Source organism: Orcinus orca, chromosome 1 (assembly GCF_937001465.1).
Source record: "Orcinus orca chromosome 1, mOrcOrc1.1, whole genome shotgun sequence".
Taxonomy (NCBI): domain Eukaryota; kingdom Metazoa; phylum Chordata; class Mammalia; order Artiodactyla; family Delphinidae; genus Orcinus; species Orcinus orca.
The window spans coordinates 102,679,729-102,690,112 of record NC_064559.1 but is presented as its reverse complement, the minus strand read 5'-3'; positions in this window follow the sequence as shown (position 1 = coordinate 102,690,112).

Sequence of the window (10,384 nt, the reverse complement as noted above, 5' to 3'; positions counted from 1 at the left end):
GGAGTCTGATTCCTCCTGCTTGTTTTTTATCCCTCAAGATTGCTTTGGCTATTCGGGGTCTTTTATGCCTCCATACAAATTTTAAGATTTTTTTGTTCAAGTTCTGTAAAAAAGGCCATTGGTGATTTAATAGGGATTGCATTGAATCTATAGAGTGCTATGGGTAGTGTAGCCATTTTCACAATATTGATTCTTCCAATCCAAGAACATGATATATCTCTCCATCTGTTTGTGTCATCTTTGATTTCTTTCATCAGTGTCTTATAATTTTCTGAGTCCAGGTCTTTTACCTCCTTAGGTGGGTTTATTCCTAGGTATTTTATTCTTTTTGTTGCAGTGGTGAATGCGATTGTTTTCTTAATTTCACTTTCTGATCATTCATTGTTAGCGTATAGAAATGCAAGAGATTTCTGTGCATTAATTTTGAATCCTGCAACTTTATCAGATTCATTGGTTAGCTCTAGTAGTTTTCTGGTGACATCTGTAGGATTATCTATGTATAGTATCATATCATCTGCAAACAGTGACAGCTTTACTTCTTCTTTTCCAATTTGTATTCCTTTTATTTCTTTTTCTTCTCTGATTGCCATGGCTAAGACTTCAAAAACTATGTTGAATAATAGTGGTGAGAGTGGACAACCTTGTCTTCTTCCTGGTCTTAGAGGAAATGCTTTCAGTTTTTCACCATTGAGAACAATGTTTGCTGTGGGTTTGTCATATATGGCCTTTATTATGTTGAGGTAAGTTCCCTCCGTGCCACTTTCTGGAGAGTTTTTATCATAAATGGGTGTTGAATTTTGTCAAAAACTTTTTCTGCATCTATTGAGACGATCATATGGTTTTCATTCTTCAGTTTTTCAATATGGTGTATCACAGGGATTGATTTGCATACATTGAAGAATTCTTGCATCCCTGGGATAAACCCCACTTGATCATGGTGGATGATCATTTTAATGTGCTGTTGTATTCTGTTTGCTCGTATTTTGTGAGGATTTTTGTGTCTATGTTCATCAGTGATAATGGTCTGTAATTTTCTTTTTTGTTTGTAGTATCTCTGTCTGGTTTTGGTATCAGGGTGATTGTGGCCTTCTAGAATGAGTTTGGGAGTGTTCCTTCCTCTACAATTTTTTGGAAGAGTTTGAGAAGGATGAGAGTTAGCTCTTCTCTAAATGTTTGATAGAATTCACCTGTGAAGCCATCTGGTCCTGGACTTTTGTTTGTTGGAAGATTTTTAATCACAGTTTCAATTTCATTGCTTGTGACTTGTCTGTTCATATTTTCTATTTCTTCCTGGTTCAGTCTTGGAAGGTTATACCTTTCTAAGAATTTGTCCATTTCTTCCAGGTTGTCCATTTTATTGGCATAGAGTTGCTTGTAGTAGTCTCTTAGGATGCTCTGTGTTTCTGCGGTGTCCATTGTAACTTCTGCTTTTTCATTTCTAATTTTATTGATTTGAGTCCTCTCCCTCTTTTTCTTGATTAGTCTGGCTAAAAGTTTATCCACTTTGTTTATCTTCTCAAAGAACCAGCTTTTAGTTTTATTGACCTTTGCTATTGTTTCCTGTTTCTATTTCATTTATTTCTGCTCTGATCTTTATTATTTTTTTCCTTCAGCGAATTTTAGGTTTTGTTTGTTCTTCTTTCCCTCGTTCCTTTAGGTATAAAGTTAGATTGTTTATTTGAGATTTTTTTTTTATTTCTTGAATTAGGATAGTATTGCTATAAACTTCCCTCTTAGAACTGATTTTGCTGTGTTCCATAGGTTTTGGATCATGGTGTTTTCATTGTCATTTGTCTCTAGGTGTTTTTTGATTTCCACTTTGATTTATTCAGGGATCTCTTGGTTATTTAGTAATGTATTGTTTAGTCTCCATGTTTTTGTGTTTTTTATGTTTTTTTCCCTGTAATTTATTTTTAAACTCATAGTGTTGTGGTCAGAAAAGATGCTTGATATGATTTCAATTTTCTTAAATTTACTGAGGATTGATTTGTGAACCAAGATGAGATCTATCCTGGAGAATGTTCTGTGTGCACTTGTGAAGAAAGTGTAATTTGCTGTTTTTGGATGGAATGTCCTATAAATATCAATTAAATCTATCTGGTCTACTGTGTCATTTAAAGCTTGTGTTTCCTTATTAATTTTCTGTTTGAATGATCTGTCCATTGATGTGAGGTGTTAAAGTGCCCCACTATTATTGTGTCACTGTTGATTTCCTCTTTTATAGCTGTTTGCCGTTGCCTTATGTATTGAGACGCTCCTATGTTGGGTGCATATACATTTATAATTGTTATATCTTCTTCTTGGATTGATCCCTTGATCATTATGTAGTTTCCTTCCTTGTCTCTTGTAACATTCTTTATTTTAAAGTCTATTTTATCTGATATGAGTATAGCTACTCCAGATTTCTTTTGATTTCCATTTGCATGAAATATCTTTTTCCATCCCCTCACTTTCAGTCTTTATGTGTCCCTAGGTCTGAAGTGGGTCTCTTGTAGACAGCATATATATGGGTCTTGTTTTTGTTTTTGTTTTTTTCGGTATGCGGGCCTCTCACTGCTGTGGCCTCTCCCATTGCAGAGCACAGGTTCCAGACGCACAGGCTCAGCGGCCATGGCCCACGGGCCCAGATGCTCCGCGGCATGTGGGATCTTCCCGGATCAGGGCATGAACCCGTGTCCCCTGCATCGGCAGGCGGACTCCCAACCACTGCGCCACCAGGGAAGCCCTGAGTCTTGTTTTTGTACCCGTTCATTGAGCCTGTGTCTTTTGGTTGGAGCCTTTAATCCATTAATATTTAAGGTAATTATTGATATGTGTATTCCTATGACCATTTTCTTAATTGTTTTGGATTTGCTTTCGTAAGTCCTTTTATTCTCTTGTGTTTCCCAGTTAGAGAAGTTCCTTTAAGATTTGTTGTAGAGCTGGTTTGGTGGTGCTGAATTCTCTTAGCTTTTGCTTGTCTGTAAAGCTTTTGATTTCTCCATCGAATCTGAATGAGATCCTTGCCGGGTAGAGTGATCTTGGTTGTAGGTTCTTCCCTTTCATCACTTTAAATATATCCTGCCACTCCTTTCTGGCTTGCAGAGTTTCTGCTGAGAAATTAGCTGTTAACATTATGGGAGGTCCCTTGTATATTATTTGTTGTTTTTCCCTTGCTGCTTTCAATAATTTTTCTTCACTTTAATTTTCATCAGTTTGATTACTATGTGTCTCAGCGTGTTTCTCCTTGGCTTTATCCTGCATGGGACTCTCTCTGCACGTCCTGGACTTGAGAGACTATTTCCTTTCCCATGTTAGGGAAGTTTTTGACTATAATCTCTTCAAATATTTTCTCAGGTCCTTTTTCTCTCTCTTCTCCCTCTGGGATCCCATAATGCAATTGTTTGTGCATTTAATGATGTTTCAGAGATCTCTTAGGCTGTCTTCATTTCTTTTCATTCTTTTTTCTTTATACTATTCTGCAGCAGTGAATTCCACCATTCTATCTTCCAGGTCACTTATCCGTTCTTCTGCCTCAGTTATTTGGCCATTGATTCCTTCTAGTGTATTTTTCATTTCAGTTATTGTATTGTTCATCTCTGTTTCTTTGTTCTTTAATTCTTCTAGGTCTTTGTTAAACATTTCTTGCATCTTCTCGATATTTTCCTCCAGTCTTTTTCCGAGGTCCTGGATCATCTTCACTATCATTATTCTGAATTCTTTTTCTGGGAGGTTGCCTATCTCCACTTCATTTAGTTGTTTTTCTGGGGTTTTATCTTGTTCCTTCATCTGGTACATAGCCCTTTGCCCTTTCATCTTGTCTGTCTTTCTGTGAATGTGGTTTTTGTTTCACAGGCTGCAGGATTGTTGTTCTTCTTGCTTCTGCTGTCTGCCCTCTGGTGGATGAGGCTATCTAAGAGCCTTGTGCAAGTTTCCTGATGGGAGGGACTGGTGGTGGGTAGAGCTGGCTGTTGCTCTGGTGGGCAGAGCTCAGTAAAACTACTCCACTTGTCTGCTGATGGGTGGGGCTTGGTCCCCTCCCTGTTGGTTGTTTGGCCTGAGGCGACCCAACACTGCAGCCTACCCGGGCTCTTTGTCGGACTCTGGGAGGGCTCATGCCCAGGAGTACTTCCCAGAACTTCTGCTGCCAGTGTCCCTGTCCGCACTGTGAGACACAGCCACTTGCCACCTCTGCAGGAGGCCCTCCAACACAAGCAGTTACATCTGGTTCAGTCTCCTATGGGGTCACTGCTCCTTCCCCTGCCTTCCGATGCGCACACTACTTTGTGTGTGCCCTCCAAGAGTTGAGTCTCTGTTTCCCCTATTCCCGTCAAACACCTGCAATCAAAGCCCGCTAGCCTTCAAAGTCTGATTCTCTAGGAATTCCTCCTCCTGTTGCTGGACCCCCAGGTTGGAAGCCTGACGTGAGGCTCAGAACCTTCATTCCAGTGGGTGGACTTCTGTGGTATAAGTGTTCTCCAGTTTGTGAGTCACCTACCCAGCAGTTATGGGATTTGATTTTATTGTGATTGTGCCCCTCCTACCATCTCATTGTGGCTTCTGCTTTGTCTTTGGATGTGGGGTATCTTTTTTGGTGAGTTTCAGTGTGTTCTTGTCGATGATTGTTCAGCAGTTAGTTGTGATTCCAGTGCTCTCGCAAGAGGGGGTTAGAGCACGTCCTTCTACTCTGCCATCTTGAACCAATTTCCTCCCATGAGTTTTTGTATGCATTGTTTGTGTTACTGTTTAGTTTTAAGCATTTTCTAATTTCCTCCTGAATGTCATGTCCAGTAGTAGATGTTATTGTAATGCCACAATATCTCATACAGGAAAGCCGATCTTGGCTCTTACCCCTCAGAGATAAACATTTGGACCAATCTACTAGGTAATGATAATAATAACTATTATTATTAAGGTAACAAATAAACAGATGAAGCACCATTATGGAGGTTCAAAAGATACATGCTAGAGTCAGACCCCCCCCCGCCCCCCTCCTAATTCCATCACATTAGGGGCCAGGACCTGAGTTTGGGGCGGAAACAAACATTCAGTCTATGCCAATGGTTAAAATGCACTGACTTTTCAGCATTGGTTTAGTTATGAAAGAATATTTGGAAAGTACCTGGCACTAGCCATCTAGCACACAGCCAGAGCTCGGCAAATGAAACACTGTGCATTTGGGATTTCAGAAGCTTCTTCTGTTTTCCTTGTTGCCTTTTATTCACTTCCCTAACTGACCCATTAAAATAAGCTTGATTTCTTTCTTATGTGCCAGGCAATGTTCAAAGCATTTTGCATTCTTGAAGCCATTTAATCCTTAAAACATGAAACATAGTAAAGGAGACATAAGTATCAGGAATTCCTGGCTGATTTTGATTAACCAATCAGCCAAAGCAAACTTGGGGAGTGAGGAAGCCTTCCCAAAAGGATTACAATGATTGGCTCTTGGCTTACGTGATTTTAGAATATTCCTAGCACAAAGGAATGAGTGTACAATCCAAGCAAGAAGAAACTGCCATGGGTGGCCCATCATGGTACAGGCTAGCCAAGAGGAAGGGCATCCAAGTTGGACTGTCTTCCAAAGTGTCTGTGGTCTCTCACCACCCTCTAGTGTCATGATGCAGAAGTGCAAGACTGGAAGAGAAGGGCTCCACCCAAGGAAGCTCCAAAAAGCAAAGCTTGAGTATCCACGTAAGACACCTCCAAAGAAATGGTGATGAACAGGACAGTTTGTGCTCTGAAGGATTCAGAGTGAGCAGGCGCATAAGACAAATGCACTGATGACTCTACTAACAATAACCTCCACCATTTATTTAGCACTGGCTATATATCAGTCACAGCATGAAAAGTTTTACATGCATGATCTCATTTTCCTGGCACAACAACACCATGATGTAGGTGTGATTAGCCTCCTTACCTCAGAGTCAAGGAGACTGAGGTTCAGAGAGGAGAAGTCATGCACCCAAGGTCACTCAGCTAGTCACTGAAACTCAAACGTGTGTATGTCTGAACCCAGAGAGCAGGTAATGCTTTGGAGAATAAGTGATGGGAAATCTCATGAGGGTTAGTGGACTGTCTAAAGGAGATGGACTTCCTGAAGGAGATGACATACAATCTGGGCTTTGAAGAATGAACACCAAAGAAGGGATCCCAAAAGGGGATGGAACAGGGTCCAGAGGAAACAACCTGAATGAAGGCATAACCTGAGAAAACATTGTGGGTGTGAATGGAATGAGTGGTTCAGGTTGGCTGCAGTGTAGGAAGCAGAGGGAAAAAAATGGAAATGCCGGCTGCCTTTGTTACTATATTTTGTGTTCTTCCCACTGTGTTCTTAAATCCCTTGTGATAGGCACAAGGCAGCTGAAAATGAAATAAGAGGTGTTGTTTCCAACCCATGTGGAAAGACAGAACCCACCAGTCCTGTGTGACTCTTACTGATCAGCAGGGATGCCCCAGAGCAGCCAGGCACTCTGAGGGACAGAAGTGGGAGGACCAGGTGAAGGCCAAGTTAACAAGTCCAGTAGGGTTAGTGTGAGATGGAAGTTCCACCTGGGAGAAGGAGAGTAGGAGAGGATTCCTTTTGCAAGAGGCCGCTTGGTACAGTGACACTCTCCTTTGGACCTCAAATGACAGTGTGTGGTCTACCAAGGTCAAATGTAGTCGGGTGGACAAAGAACACACTTTTAAAACAGGACACTTTTCCAGAAAAGCCATGACATACAATACAATACAAAGAGACTACACTTGGCATTAGTAATTGTATCATCGTTACCTTACTAAAGGTTGGTTTCCTCCTGACAAAATTTAAAATAAAAATTTAGAATAGAAATATGCTCTCTGGGTTCTGATTAGGATCCAAGATAAGGGAGAAGACAGAAGCCTCGACTCATGCCTTGGCTCAGCCCACGTTCTAAGAGCAGTCAGGGTGAGGTTTCTCAAGCAAACCTTAGATCAAGTCACTACCAGCCCAGACCCTTCCATAGCCCCCAAACCCCATGGAAATCAGTCCCTGCTTGACTCCCTGAACTCACCCGCTCCTGGTCCCCCAGGCTCTAGTCATATGATGCTCACTGGACACATCAAGACCATCCCCATCTCAGGGCCTTTGCACTTGCTCTTGCTCAGTCTCTATCCACAGACCTTTGTATGACCATCTTGCCATCCTCCAGACCCAGCTCCAATGTCTCTGCCTCAGAGAAGCCTTTCCTACCCACCCTAGTTAAACATGACCATGTTGTAGTTCCTCCACAGCCCCCATGACTTACCTGACACTCTTTATTAGGTTGGCCAAAAAGTTTGTTCAGGTTTTTCATAAGATGTCATGGAAAAGCCCGAACGAACTTTTTGGCCAACCCCAATACTTGTTTCTTGGTTGTATATGTACTTATCACCTCTCGTTCCCTATGAGGATGTAAGCTCCTAGGGAGAAGAGCTTGTGTGGGCCTCGCTGTGCTCTGTTCTCTCTGCCTAGATGGTGGCCAGGGCATGGTAGGCACTCAATGATCATGTGTTGCTATGGACACAGTGGCTCTCTGTAGACCAAGATTTCCACATGTGGGGTGTTGTTATTGATTCCCACCCTTCTCCACTGGATCAGGCCTCACAAAGACCCTGAGGTGTAGTAAAAACAAGACCCTATCCCATAGCTCATGAACCTAGAAATTGGTCAGTGCCTTGAGCCAGCTCCTGGACTCACCCTCCAGATGCTCAATCCTCAGGCTCTTTTGGACTTTCCTTAGAATAATAGTGGTATGGTGGAATGGTTTGACAGAGAGTTGGGTAGGAGTAGAGGGGAATAGGTGAAGAAGGAAGATTTCTCTGAGCCAGAAGGATGGGTAAAGTTATCTCCCAAACCAGGAAAGCTCTAGGAGAAAAGGGAGGAAGTCCTTGATCTCAGATTGCCATGAGAGCATTGAGGAGACAACACAGAGCATGGTCTGCCTCCTAGGAAGCCTTCAGCTGTGCCTCCCAGCTGGTTTATGTCCTCCTCTACCTGCTACAACAACCTCCAAATAACTCCACCAAAGCACTCACCATATACTACTGAAGTAATTTATATAGCCTGCTACCTGCTCTAGGTTCTGGGGACTTATAGAACAGAAACTATGTCTTATTTACCTCTGAATCCTCAGTCCCTGGAACACAGTAGGTGCTCACTAACTGTGGGGTGAATATATTTTGGGGTGTGTCTGAGTGAGCTCTCTATTTCTATACCACTCTTGAGGTGGACTTTCCATGCAAGCAGCCACTCATTTTTGCCCATCCAAGACCACACCCCAGCATAGACCCATGGACTGTGAGGACAAATTCCCAAACAGCCTCACAACAAAAGGAGGAGCCTAGAGGCAAATCTGGGATTTGCATCACGAAGATACCATTCTACTGATACCCTTCCTTGAAAAGAAACAGACATATTTGTAAACATGAAAGATCTCCACACACCTAAGTCTGCAAGTATGCTTGTGGGGGGTTGGGGTACACGTGTGCAGGCACATGTGTGCTCAGGCATCTCTTTCGGGATAGAGGGTGAAGAAGCTGTCGTCTGCATGACTGTATCCCTCAGCTCAGCCACCCATAACCTTCTGTTTGGACCAGTCATTCAACAAATATTTATTGTTTAGCTCCACATTCATTTGAGCTTACTAGTAGGCAATCTTGGATAACTTTATTCCTTAAGACTGCTATTTAATATTCCCCAAATCAAAAACTACCTCTACCATGAGTCTCCTCCATGACACAACATGACTTCAATTCCTGGAATATTTACTGGGATCTTGTGCCTGGCTCTGTGCTGGTCTTTGGGGAGGACATCTCTGGCTTTGTCCTACAGGTTTGACACTGGGGTTAATACCCAAATACTCAATAACCAAGAAGAACATTCTACACTTCCTAGTAGATGTAGGAAAGGCTATGAAAGTGAGAGAGGGTTGTTTCTTTAGACAGAGAGGACATATTTCTTGGGGATGAAAAAGGCTTCATGAAGAAGACACCATTTCAATTTTATACTTCAAGTGTATTTTTTATACTCTGTGTGGGAAACTCAAAATATCAGAAGCTACTCACTTAACATGGAGATAGTTGACTTCTCACTATATCTTCTCCGCTCCCTCTGGGTTTGTCTAAGCTTCATTTCCAAGAGCACTAAATTGCTTCTCAAGTTAGCTTTGACCTCCATACCGGACAGTACTTCCATTCTCTCTTTGCTACTACAGCTCTGGGCTCCACTGTCTCTGAGAATCATCAATCACATCCCTGTTGTAACCTCTAAATTTCCACCACTTGCCTCCTTCCCCAGCCTTGGACCACAGTCTGAACTACCCTACCCGCAAGGTTTCCATCGCTAGTACAGCCTTCTTTTGGGCCCCCATGAGTTCCTCAGCCCTAGGTCAGCCTTACACTGTAATCCTGCTGCTTTTCCTTCTGGATCCACAGTGATGATGGGGAATGCACAGGTGCAGCCCTCTACCCGACTCCATTCTCCCCAACTTAGCACCGTTCTACTCTTCTCTCATCTCCTCAGAGAGTCTTATCCTTCTGTCCATAGCCTGATTTTCAGTGGAAACATAGGATTCTACATTTATATAAAAATTGAGCTTCCCTTTTGTTCAATTTTATTTTCTCAAGCTAGACTCTAAAATCTTGAAGATCTAAACATCTTGAAGACCTAAATTTTACACTGCTTCCATTCTTTTTGGTACCCAACCTTGTGCTTGGCTACAGGATAGATGCTCAGCAAACACATGGGGATGCATCTTATTTGCATGTACTTCCTTCAGTGCCTAGCAAAGTACATTGCACACAGAGAGAGTACCCTGCATAGTAATGGACCAGCTGAGGGTGTGTGTGTGTGTGTGTGTGTGTGTGTGTGTGTGTGTGTGTGTGTTTATGTTTGTGTGTGTGTGTGTGTAACACAGGTTATAGAGAGACCCAACCTCACAGAACCTTGGTACGACTCAGAATTTCAGACACAAAGTCTGATATCTCTAACTAGATGCAAACATGAGAACTGCTTGTCTAGATTCCACACACCCACTTGTCAGTATCATCTCAGCTGAAGGGTATGCATGGAAAAGGAGAAGGATGCAGGGAGGGGGCCTTTCATCGCCTTTGTCTGTGCAGACCCAGCCTCACTGCTGAAAGCAGAAGGAAGTAAGCCAGAGAACAGAAGCTGGGGTGTTGTGACCTGAGGCCCCTGGGACCCCATTCAGGATCTTCTCTTCCATGCTTTGTGGAACTCCCTTGTCTCAGGCCCATAAGTGTTGAGAGACCAGTCTCCAGACCTTTTGCCTGATTCTTTATTGCCTAAAATGGAGCTATATTTTAAACTGATTATTTAATGCATTTCTCTTTAGGTCTATTAAGAACCAAGGAGCCAGCCTACATTTTATTATTGTAAGAATACATT